Source organism: Pristiophorus japonicus, chromosome 24 (genome assembly GCF_044704955.1).
Source record: "Pristiophorus japonicus isolate sPriJap1 chromosome 24, sPriJap1.hap1, whole genome shotgun sequence".
Classification (NCBI taxonomy): domain Eukaryota; kingdom Metazoa; phylum Chordata; class Chondrichthyes; family Pristiophoridae; genus Pristiophorus; species Pristiophorus japonicus.
This window is the reverse complement of record NC_092000.1, coordinates 9057930-9071067: the sequence shown is the minus strand read 5'-3', so window position 1 is coordinate 9071067 and position 13138 is coordinate 9057930. Positions and strand designations below refer to the sequence as shown.

The following is a 13138-nucleotide window of genomic DNA, read 5'->3' as shown; positions in this document are numbered from 1 at the left end:
TCCGTTCCAAATTCTAACCACTTGTTGCGTAAAAAATTATTTTCCTCGTGTCACCTCTGGTTCTTTTGCTGAACGTAAAGATTAAGCTCCAGGCACTGCTACGAGCGACCCGGGAGAAAAATATATTCGTTTTAAAAATGTCGGAGATGGGGAAACGGCTGCTTGCCTGTGATAGGGAGGTGGGGGGTTTGAAGCCGGGAAGTCATGTGCTGGATCCTCCAGGAACACGTCTGACCCGAGTTGGCAACCCTAGGCTCCACATGGTCTTGACAGCCGGTATAAAAGAACTGTGAATATTAATAATCGGGGCAACATACAGAATTTATTTATTATTCGGCAAAATAGTTCCAGGCCCTGTTCAGCTTTTGACAGTGCACTGGCAGCTATTGAAAGACGGTTGGGAATGGACAGAAGCATTCTTGTGTAAGACCAGGTTCAAGGGTTGGTTGTCCTGTCAGACGGTGTCCGACAGAGCAAGCACTTTCCATCCCCTGAGACAGGGATCCAGCTCCTCCTAGTGGCCTGACTGAGAACAAGCAACCAAAGCCTGACCACAAACCAACAAATTTGACCAGCAGGGATACACACTCCCCAGTCAATTAATTTTTTTCCAGCAACAGGTACTTTGAGGGCCAAGGCACACAGTACAGAATAATGACAAAGCTGAAAGAAGTAGGAGAAAAAAATCAGATAAATTAAGCAATTAGCACAATCATTCATCCTTTAGCACAGGCGCACTCTCACATCAACTATGTCAATAAGAAAGCAAGTGCTTGTCTATAATTAATTGAAGGATGCATGTCAAATAATTCTGATTATTTCATTGCTTCATTTCTGTAATCTTCTCCAGCCCGAGACCTCTGCACTCCGCCTATTCTGATCTTTTAAACGTCCCTGAATTTAAATGCTCCATCATTGGCAGCCATGCCTTCAGCTGCCTGGGCCCCAAGCTCTGGAATTCCCTCCCTAAAGCTCTCCGCCTTTCTCTCCTCCTTTAAGACGTTCCTCAAAACCTACCTCTTTGGCCAAGCTTTTGGTCACCTGCCCTAACATCTCATGTGGACTTGTGTCAAATTCTGTATTTTTTTATGACACTCCTGTGAAGCGCCTTGGGACGTTTCATTACGTTAAAGGCGTTATATAAATATAAATTGTTGCTGTTGTTAAAAATGTGATTTGAAAATTATCTGTGTAAGAATGAGCTACGAGCAACATTACCTCCCCAGGTGAGAACGGCCACCGCTAGTAATTAGCAAGGACATTCTTTGCAAAAAGAGGGAATCAATTTTAGAGGTGACGAGGCAAATACTTTAATGTAACGATTCAGTAATTCGTGCAAGAAATACCTGCTGATATAAAATAGTATAAGCTGAACTTCCCTTATCCGGGACTCCCTTATCCGGAACCACCCCTCATCCGGCACCATTCCTGGCCGCTCCGACATGAACAAATTGAAGTTCTTCCTCGCTGCCGACGTCCGCAATCGTTGGCCTGACCCCGCGATCCACCGCCCCACCCTTCCCCCCCCCCCCCCCGCCCCAAGATCTCTCTGCTGCTCCCCTAGCCAGCCAGCCCCGATATCCTCTTGTTCAGTATCTGTACCATCCAATTTAACGTGACCTCCCCTCATCCGGCAAAATCCCTTATCCAGTATAGGCCAGGTACCGAGGTGCCGGATATGAGAGGTTCAATCTGTACTGGTTAATTTGCTTCACCTCACTTTAACATAAAGCTGAAGAGTAGATATGTCAAAGGACACAATTCTTACTTTCTCTAGTTGATTAGTAGTTGCCTATGAGTGAGAAAATTACATGCACATCATCATCATCATAGGCAGTCTCTCGGGGTCCAGGATGACTTGCTTCCACACTAAAAATGAGTACTCAGGTGACTGATTAACTCATTTTAAGCCTGTGCATGAATTCTTTTAACATGGGTTGGCCGTTGCACACCAGCCAACACACAGGCTTGATGGAGAAACGTCTTGGTCCAGTGGCAAGGGGATCCAAGGCGAGTGGAGACCAGGCTCCGCCGCACTGAGGGAATGCTGCACTGTCAGAGGTACCATTGTTGGATGGGACGTTAAACCCGTCTGCTTGTAAAGATCCCATTATTTGAAGAAAAGGGGTCCTCCTGGTGTCTTGGCCACCATTTCTCTCTCAATGGACATCTCCAAAATCAGACGTAGTGGCCGTTCACCTCGCTGCTGTTTCTGAGACTTTGCGGTTGTAGAATGGCTGCTATACTCAGCCACATGACAACTACAACTGTATTTTAAAGTCATTTAAGATGTGTCTGAGAGACATGACAAGGCTTGCAAGGCTTGCACAGCCAACCAATCAGCTAACTGACAAGTGGCATTGCTACATTTGAGGACATCCTGGAGATTCAGTTGCTCGGCTATCTCTGTTTTGCAGATCCTGATGGCCTTGCCTGTATGCTGGAAGTAGCCTTGTCCTAACCTATTGCAGGAGTCTGCATGCTTCCATAATAACTTCAACAATGGCTGGTGTTGGCAGGGACCTGGCTGAGGATTGGAGCCATATGCCCATTCCTGCGCTACTGCTTAGCAACATAACAACAACAACTTGTATTTATATAGTGCCTTGAACGTACCAAGCCACATAAGGAGAAATTAGGGCAGGTGACCAAAAGCTTGGTCAAAGAGGTAGGTGCAGGACCGTCTTGAAGGCCAAGGCAGGAGAGATGAAAGGAGGCACGACGACAGGAGAGAACGGTCAGGGAGGGATAAAGAGAAAAGGAAAGAGGGGGAAAAAGTGGAAAAGTATCGAATGGCTCGGATCCGGAGTGGTAGCTAAAGTGCGCACGCAAATGGACAGGGGAAAAGCTCAGGTTACATAGGCCTGTTTAGGTGTGGCCTCACTAATACAAATGGGTATGATTTAGTGGCCATTACAGAAACGTGGTTGCAGGGTGGCAAAGACTGGGAATTAAACATACAGCGGTATCTGACAATTCGGAAAGATAGACAAGAAGGGAAAGGAGGTGGGGTAGCTCTGTTAATAAAGGATGATATCAGGGCAGTTATGAGAGACGATATTGGCTCTAATGAAAAAAATGTTGAATCATTGTGGGTGGAGATTAGAGATAGTAAGGGGAAAAAGTCACTGGTGGGCGTAGTTTATAGGCCCCCAAAAAATAACTTCACGGTGGGGCGGACAATAATCAAGGGAATAATGGAGGATTTTAACCTACATATCGATTGGTCAAATCAAATCGCATGGGGTAGCCTTGAGGAGGAATTCATAGAATGCCTACGGGATTGTTTCTTAGAACAGTATGTTACAGAACCTACAAGGGAGCAAGTTATTTTAGATCTGGTCCTGTGTAATGAGACAGGAATAATAAACGATCTCCTAGTAAAAGATCCTCTCGGAATGAGTGATCACAGTATGGTTGAATTTGTAATACAGATTGAGGGTGAGGAAGTAGTGTCTCAAACGAGCGTACTATGTTTAAACAAAGGGGACGACAGTGGGATGAGGGCAGAGTTGGCTAAAGTAGACTGTGAACACAGACTAAATGGTGGCACAATTGAGGAACAGTGGAGGACTTTTAAGGAGCTCTTTCATAGTGCTCAACAAAAATATATTCCAGTGAAAAAGAAGGGCGGTAAGAGAAGGGATAACCAGCCGTGGATAACCAAGGAAATAAAGTAAAGTATCAAATTAAAAACCAATGCGTATAAGGTGGCCAAGGTTAGTGGGAAACTAGAAGATTGGGAAAATTTTAAACGACAGCAAAGAATGACTAAGAAAGCAATAAAGAAGGGGAAGATAGATTACGAATGTAAACTTGCGCAAAACATAAAAACAGATAGTAAAAGCTTTGACCGCTATCTAAAATGGAAAAGAGTGACTAAAGTAAATGTTGGTCACTTAGAAGATGAGAAAGTGGATTTAATAATGGGAAATGTGGAAATGGCCGAGACCTTAAACAATTATTTTGCTTCGGTCTTCACAGTGGAAGACACAAAAACCATGCTAAAAATTGCTGGTCACGGGAATGTGGGAAGGGAGGACCTTGAGACAATCACTATCACTAGAGGGGTAGTGCTGGACAAGCTAATGGGACTCAAGGTAGACAAGTCCCCTGGTCCTGATGAAATGCATCCCAGGGTATTAAAAGAGATGGCGGAAGTTATAGCAGATGCATTCGTTATAATCTACCAAAATTCTCTGGACTCTGGGGAGGTGCCAGCGGATTGGAAAGCAGCTAATGTAACGCCTCTGTTTAAAAAAGGGGGCAGGCAAAAGGCAGGTAACTATAGGCCGGTTAGTTTAACATCTGTAGTGGGGAAAATGCTTGAAGCTATCATTAAGGAAGAAATAGCGGGACATCTAGATAGAATAGTGCAATCAAGCAGACGCAACATGGATTCATGAAGGGAAAATCATGTTTAACTAATTTACTGGAAGTCTTTGAGGATATAACGAGCATGGTGGATAGAGGTGTACCAATGGATGTGGTGTATTTAGATTTCCAAAAGACATTCGATAAGGTGCCACACAAAAGGTTACTGCAGAAGATAAAGGTACGCGGAGTCAGACGAAATGTATTAGCATGGATTGAGAATTGGCTGGCTAACAGAAAGCAGAGAGTCGGGATAAATGGGTACTTTTCGGATTGGAAATCAGTGGTTAGTGGTGTGCCACAGGGATCGGTGCTGGGACCACAACTGTTTACAATATACATAGATGACCTGGAAGAGGGGACAGAGTGTAGTGTAACAAAATTTGCAGATGACACAAAGATTAGTGGGAAAGAGGGTTGTGTAGAGGACACAGAGAGGCTGCAAAGAGATTTAGATAGGATAAGCGAATGGGCTAAGGTTTGGCAGATGGAATACAATGTCGGAAAATGTGAGGTCATCCACCTTGGGAAAAAAAACAGTGAAAGGGAATATTATTTGAATGGGGAGAAATTACAACATGCTGCAGTGCAGAGGGCTCTGGGGGTCCTTGTGCATGAAACTACACAAAGATTAGTGGGAAAGAGGGTTGTGTAGAGGACACAGAGAGGCTGCAAAGAGATTTAGATAGGATAAGCGAATGGGCTAAGGTTTGGCGATGGAATACAATGTCGGAAAATGTGAGGTCATCCACCTTGGGAAAAAAAACAGTGAAAGGGAATATTATTTGAATGGGGAGAAATTACAACATGCTGCAGTGCAGAGGGCTCTGGGGGTCCTTGTGCATGAAACCCAAAAAGTTAGTTTGCAGGTGCAGCAGGTAATCAGGAAGGCGAGTGGAATGTTGGCCTTCATTGCGAGAGGGATGGAGTACAAAAGCAGGGAGGTCCTGCTGCAACTGTACAGGGTATTGGTGAGGCCGCACCTGGAGTACTGCGTGCAGTTTTGGTCACCTTACTTAAGGAAGGATATACTAGCTTTGGAAGGGATACAGAGACGATTCACTAGGCTGATTCCGGAGATGAGGGGGTTACCTTATGATGATAGATTGAGTAGACTGGGTCTTTACTCGTTGGAGTTCAGAAGGCTGAGGGGTGATCTTATAGAAAAATAATGAAAGGGATAGACAGGATAGAGGCAGTGAGGTTGTTTCCACTGGTCGAGGAGACTAGAACTAGGGGGCACAGCCTCAAAATACGGGGGAGCCAATTTAAAACCAAGTTGAGAAGAAATTTCTTCTCCCAGAGGGTTGTGAATCTGTGGAATTCTCTGCCCAAGGAAGCAGTTGAAGCCAGCTCATTGAATGTATTCAAATCACAGATAGATAGATTTTTAACCAATAAGGGAATTAAGGGTTATGGGGAGTGGGCGGGTAAGTGGAGCTGAGTCTACGGACAGATCAGCCGTGATCTTGTTGGATGGCGGAGCAGGCTCGAGGGGCTAGATAGCCTACTCCTGTTCCTAATTCTTATGTTCTTATGTTCTTATTAATGTTGGAGAAGTCCAGAACCAGGGGTCACAGTCTAAGGATAAGGGGTAAGCCATTTAGGACCGAGATGAGGAGGAACTTCTTCACCCAGAGAGTGGTGAACCTGTGGAATTCTCTACCACAGAAAGTTGTTGAGGCCAATTCACTAAATATATTCAAAAAGGAGTTAGATGTCGTCCTTACTACTAGGGGGATCAAGAGGTATGGCGAGAAAGCAGGAATGGGGTACTGAAGTTGCATGTTCAGCCATGAACTCATTGAATGGCGGTGCAGGCTCGAAGGGCCGAACGGCCTACTCCTGCAACTATTTTCTATTTTCTATGTTAATACCTTATATCGCTGCAGCAAGACTTCCCTGCTTTTATACTCCATCCCCTTTGTAATAAAGGCCAAGATACCATTGGCCTTCCTGATCACTTTACCCAGCAAAGATACACTGGAGTATTTTTCTCCACGGTGAGAAACTCAGAACTGTAGAGGAGCAATGAGATTTGCAGTCCCAAAAAGACAAATCATTTAAAGCTGGTGCACTGGTACAAAAAGCTGTCAAAAAGGCTGATGGAGGGTTGGCCATTATAAGGGCAGGAAGTTATGCGTCAGTTCTTAAAGTGATCAGCCACAAACTCATTGAATGGCGGTGCAGGCTCGAAGGGCCGAATGGCCTGCTCCTGCACCTATGTGCCATGTTTCTATGTTAAAGTGGGTGACCTCACTTGTCCACATTGACCGAAACCTGCTGCACAATAATAAAAAAAAGTGGACTGACCATGGTGCAAGAATTTTAAAAAATTTTAATTCCCTTTTCTTGCCCCACCCTATTTAAAAATAGTTTAAATATAAACTATTTAAATTTATATTTCGTTGAAAAGAAAAAATAAATTATTTCTGCTTTTTGCAAATTTAAAAAAAAAAAATTAAAAAAAATTTCGACTCCGCCGGGACTCGAACCCGGAACCTTTGAATCGCTTCAGCCGCTAGAAGTCCAATGCGCTATCCATTGCGCCACGGAGCCACCTGTTGGAGCCAAGCTGGAAATAGCCTATTCATCCGCACTTCGGCAGCGCCTTCCCGCCCACCACATCGACACACAGCTTCCCCATCACTTCACTGCGTGCTGCTTGCTGACAGCCCACGTTCTCTCAGCGCGCCCTCCCGCCTTTTAATTTCATTTAATTTTCAAAACATACCTGCCATTGTGCTTCTCCTCCTTTTCTTTTCTTTTTCCCCTCCCCGATCCGATATATTTTGAAGTGAAGGCAGCTGCCCACCCCCCCCGCCCCCCCGACCATCCTCCCCGGCGCCGTTACTGGCAGCGGCCACTAGGAGATGCGGGAAGGAAGGACGGAAGGGCGCATGCGCCCAGCCACCCGGTGGGGAGGATGGGCGCATGCGCCAGCCCTGTTGCCAGGGCCGACCGCAGCCCGTTGCCCTGGCCAACGCGGCTCCTCCCAGCCGACGCCGAGCGCCACGCGCCTGACATTTCAAACAGCAGCGTCGGCAGGCGGCCACGGGTTGCCAACCCTCCAGGACTCGCCCGGGAGTCGCCCAGCACAATATGTAAAAGAGAAAAAGGAACTTCCATTTCCATTCGGGAAAGAGGACATCTATTATAACCGTGGCTCAGTGGGCAGCACACTCGCCTCTGAGTCAGAAAGTTGTGGATTCAAGTCCCACTCCAGGGACTGGAGCACAAAAATCCAGGCTGGCACTCCCAGTGCAGTACTGAGGGAGCGCCGCACTGTTGGAGGGGCAGTACTGAGGGAGCGCCGCACTGTCGGAGGACAGTACTGAGGGAGCGCCGCACTGTCGGAGGGGTAGTACTGAGGGAGCGCCGCACTGTCGGAGGGGCAGTGCTGAGGGAGCGCCGCACTGTCGGAGGGACAGTGCTGAGGGAGCGCCGCACTGTCGGAGGGGCAGTGCTGAGGGAGCGCCGCACTGTCGGAGGGGCAGTGCTGAGGGAGTGCTGCACTGTCAGAGGGGCAGTACTGAGGGAGTGCCGCACTGTCGGAGGGGCAGTACTGAGGGAGTGCCGCACTGTCGGAGGGGCAGTACTGAGGGAGTGCTGCACTGTCGGAGGGGCCGTCTTTTGGATAAGACATTAAACCGTTTTGAAGAAGAGCAGGGAAGTTCTCCCCGGTGTCCTGGGGCCAATATTTATCCCTCAATCAACATAACAAAAACAGATTATCTGGTCATTATCACATTGCTGTTTGTGGGAGCTTGCTGTGCGCAAATTGGCTGCCACGTTTCCCACATTACAACAGTGGCTACACTTCATTGGTTGTAAAGCACTTTGGGACGTCTGGTGGTCGTGAAAGGCACGAAAGAAAGATATAGCGCCTTTCACAACATACCGGATGTCTCAAAGCACTTTACAGCCCATTTAAAGTGGAGTCACTGTTGTAAATGTGGCAGCCAATTTGCGCACAGCAAGCTCCCACAAGCAGCAATGTGATAATGACCAGATAATCTCTTATTGTTAAGGGATAAATATCAGCCAGGACACCAGGGATAACTCCCCTGCTCTTCTTCAAATGGGATCTTTTACTTCCACCCAAGAGGGCAGACAGGGCCTCGGTTTAACATCTCATCTGAAAAACAGCACCTCCAACAGTGCAGCACTCACTCAGCACTGCACTGTCAGCATAGATTTTTGTGTTCAACATGTCCCAGTTTCATATCCCTGGAGCAGGGCTTGAACCCACAACCTTCCGATTCAGAGATGAGTGTGCTACCCACTGAACCACAGTCGACACTGCTATGCGTTTACAAAAAAAAAGGAACTTCCATTTCTGTAAAGAAAAAGAGCAGACGGGGCCTCAGTTTAACATCTCATCTGAAAGACGGCCCCTCCGACAGTGCGGCGTTCCCTCAGTACTGCCCCTCTGACAGTGCGGCGTTCCCTCAGTACTGCCCCTCCGACAGTGCGGCGCTCCCTCAGTATTGCCCCTCCGACAGTGCGGCGTTCCCTCAGTACTGCCCCTCCGACAGTGCGGCGCTCCCTCAGCACTGCCCCTCCGACAGTGCGGCGCTCCCTCAGCACTGCCCCTCCGACAGTGCGGCGCTCCCTCAGCACTGCCCCTCCGACAGTGCGGCGCTCCCTCAGTATTGCCCCTCCGACAGTGCGGCACTCCCTCAGCCTAGATTTATGTGCTCAAGTCTCTGGAGTGGGACTTGAACCCACAACCTTCTGACTCAGAGACGAGCATGCTACCAGCGTTTAAAAGAAATGTTTTACTGAACATTAACAACACTGTGATCATTCCATTGTATCATACAAACCCATTCCTCCATTCTACACAGCCAGTCCTTCACCACATATTAACATCAAAAACCTGACGTTTGATTTGACAGTGCTAACAACTGTGCCACAGCTGATACTGAATTGAACAGGGTTCTCCAGCAATTGAAGATTGTTCTGCCAGTAACACCCCGGGAGAAAATAAAATCACAAGGCGCGTTGGAAATATTGCATGCTTTTCTTCATTTTCTTTGAACACTTTTGCTTGTTAGTCATAAAACTAAGGAGGATGGATTATATATTTCAAAAGGCTATTTGAACCTGGCGGGAGGCAGGAGGTCATGTGAAGAAACCTCCAGGAATATGTCTTCCAGAGTCGGCAACCCTAACTTATATAATTGCATGGCATGTCATAATTATGTAGAATCTACAGCACAAAAACAGGACACTCATATGCCGTCTTTTGTGCCTTCTCCCCCCCCCCCCCGCCTCTTCCCCTAACCCTGTCAGCCTGTCCTTTGCGGAACACCTCCGTTCAGTCCACAAGCATGACCCTGAACTTCTGGTTGCTTGCCGTTTTATTTCTCCGTCCCAATCTCACTCTGTCCTCTCTGCCCTTGGCCTCCGACACTGGTCCAATGATGATCTATTCAAGCTCGAAGAACAGAACCTCACCTTTCAATGAGGCGGTTTACAGCCTTCCAACCTCGACATTGAGTTCATCAATTTCAGGGTCTGCCTCTAATGTATGCACCGGTGAGTATGCTCACAGCATTGTAGAGCTGTTTAAGTCGGTTCACGGACTCCCAGGCCGCCTGTAATTTCTGCAGCCTAGAGGAGCCCGTGTTTCATGTTTATGTGGAGTGTGTCAGGTTGCAGCCCCTGTTCCAATATTTGAAGAGGCTGCTCCTCAAATTCTGGTTGCACTTCAGTCCCACACTCCTGATCTTTGGACACCCGGTGCGGAGGGGAGGGCAGGTCGGAAGGCCTCCTTGTCGGACTGCTCCTGGGCATGGCCAAGGGGGCCATTAACTGGTCTAGGCAGCGGGCAGTCGAGGGAGCAGTCCGACTGCCTCTCTTCCGCGGTTACGTTCGAACCAGGGTGTCCCTGGCAATGGAGCACGCGGTGTCCACTGGTACGCTCAAGGCCTTCCTCAAGAGGTGGGTGCCGGAAGGACTGGAGTGCACCATCATCCCTGGCAACTATTAATTTGATCCATTAATGTAAAAACTTAATTTGTTTAATTTGTCAGTTTTAGTGCCCCTCTAGTAGGGCGGGGGTGGGGCACTTGATTTATTGTTTTACAAATATAGTTGCAGAGCTGTTGAGTTGTGAGTGGCTTAGCCAGTCACGTGATGTTCACAAGACTCAATAAAACCCCAGCCAGTTGGGTTTGGGGGATCCACAATGGGGCAGGTGGTTGTGAGCCTGGTGGATGAGCTGGTAATGTGTAGTGTGATTGTTAAACCTTTGCTAATAAACCAACTAGTTCTTAAGAGCAATGTATTGCTATGGATTCTTAATCAAAGAACCCATGAAGCAAATACATTACACCATCTTTCATTTTATTTTGTTTCGGTATTGTCGCATTACCACTCCCTTTTGCCTTGCACCATCATCCCTTTTGTCATTTAATCACTTTTGTCCTCCACCCGATCACAGACCTTCCATTTTGCTGTTTTCTCCCCTTCCCCTGCCTCTGTACTTGCTTAAAAACTGAAATCTCTAACTTCTTCCAGTTCTGAAGAAAGGTCATCACCTGTTTTTCTGTGCACAGATGCTGCCTGATCTGCTAAGTGTTCCCAGCATTTTACATTTTTATTATAGCATATCCTTCTATTTGTTTCTCCCTCATAGATGTATCTAGCTTCCCCTTAAATGCATTTGTTATTCGTCTCAACTCCTCCCTGTGATAGCGAGGTCCACATTCTGGGTAAAGAAGTTGTTCCTGAATTCCCGATTAGATTTATTGGTGAATGTGTACCTGTTAAAGAGGAGGCAGGAAGAGTACACCTGTCAGAAACATTTCAAAGTACTTCACATACACTGAATTTTGATGCAGCCTACACCTCTACACCACCTCCAACCACATCATCATCATAGGCAGTCCCTCGAAATCGAGGAAGACTTGCTTCCACTCTAAAAATGAGTCCCTAGGTGGCTGAACTATCCAATACGAGAACCACAGTCTCTGTCAGAGGTGGGACAGACAGTCGTTGAGGGAAAGGGAGGGTGGGACTGGTTTGCCGCACGCTCCTTCCGCTGCCTGCGCTTGATTTCTGCATGCTCTCGGCGACGAGACTCGAGGTGCTCAGCGCCCTCCTCCACCTAGGGCGGTCTTTGGCCAGGGACCTCCCAGGTGTCAGTGGGGATGTTGCATTTTATCAAGGAGGCTTTGAGGGTGTCCTTGAAACGCTTCCTCTGCCCACCTTGGGCTCGCTTGCCGCGTAGGAGTTCCAAGTAGAGCGCTTGCTTTGGGACTCTCGTGTCGGGCATGTGAACAATGTGGCCCGCCCAACGGAGCTGGTCGAGTGTGGTCAGTGCTTCGATGCTGGGGATGTTGGCCTGATCGAGGACGCGAATGTTGGTGCGTCTGTCCTCCCAGGGGATCACACCATGATTGTGGATGACGCTAACTTTCCTCCCAAATGTAGCCATCGCTTTCAGTCTTTGCCATAAACTCCATTCCTTTGCTACATTTCATCCTCCTCCTCTGTCACTTGCTCAAGCTGAACCAGACCATGTAAAACGTTGTTGTCCTGTTAAATCCAGAGCTAAGTTTCAAAATTAGCATTCAATCCATCATCAAGACAATGCCATCTCCACAACATCACTCACTTCCACCCTTGCCTTATTTATACACATTTTTGCCACCTCTAGTCTTGATTTCTCTAATGACTTTCTTGCCACTCTCACATCTTCCACAAGGTCCACACTAAGTCCCACGCGCTTGTCACCTCCATCTTCAGTCACCTACTTTAACTCTCCGCCAATGCATTGAATTTAAAGTCCTCTGTGGCCTTACCCCACCCAGCCTCTCCAATCTCTTCCCACCTTATATCTCCTCCTGTGTGATATCTTCTTTGCGACATCACAAACACACACATGCAAGATGGCTCCATTACACAGGCACTTGTCACATGATGCTTTTATTGTATTTACAGCAGCAGTTACCTTAGCACAGTAGTCTACTAGGTGAAGCAGTAGACCATAGGTGGAGCTCGATAATTACATCCTGCAGCTTGTGCCTCTGTGCATTCAATCCCTGTCCCTTCACCCTCCTCAATAAAATTCTCCACAATTCCCTCCCTAAGGAAAGGTTGAGTAGGTTGGGCCTCTACTCATTGAAATTCAGAAGAATGAGAGGTGATCTTATCGAAACGTATAAGACTATGAGGGGGCTTGACAAGGTGGATGCAGAGAGAATGTTTCCAATGATTGGGGGAGACTAGAACTAGGGGGCATGGTCTTAGAATAAGGGGTCGCTCATTTAAAACTGAGATGAGGAGGAATTTCTTCTCTCAGAGGGTTGTAAATCTATGGAATTCGCTGCCTCTGAGAGCTGTGGAAGCTGGGACATTGAATACATTTAAGACGGAGATAGACAGTTTCTTAACCGATAAGGAAATAAGAGGTTATGGGGAGCGGGCGGGGAAGTGGACCCGAGTCCATGATCGGATCAGCCATGATCGTATTAAATGGCGGAGCAGGCTCGAGGGGCTGTATGGCCTACTCCTGCTCCTATTTCTGATGTTCTTATATTCTTATGTAAACCCCTCCACTTTTCTACTTATCGCTCTAAAAATCCTTCTCAAAACCCTTCTTTCTGACTCAGCTTTTAGTTACCTGTTCTTTCCCTTGTTTCCCTATCTAGACAGCAACTAAAATAATCCAAACTGTTGAAGATTTCACTCCGGATCCCACAGACTGTCTCCCTGTGACCCGTCCCTCAGTGACCAAGGTCTGTAGGACTTT

The 13138-nt window shown here is 47.2% G+C and overlaps 1 non-coding gene across 1 annotated transcript; it reads right to left on the bottom strand.

Moving 5' to 3' along the window:
- Nucleotides 1-6848: 6848 nt before the first annotated feature.
- trnar-ucu (transfer RNA arginine (anticodon UCU)) lies at nucleotides 6849-6933 on the bottom strand. Its single transcript is given in 2 exon segments — nucleotides 6849-6884; nucleotides 6897-6933. It is a non-coding gene; the product is annotated as a tRNA-Arg (tRNA).
- Between the last annotated feature and the right edge of the window lie 6205 nt (nucleotides 6934-13138).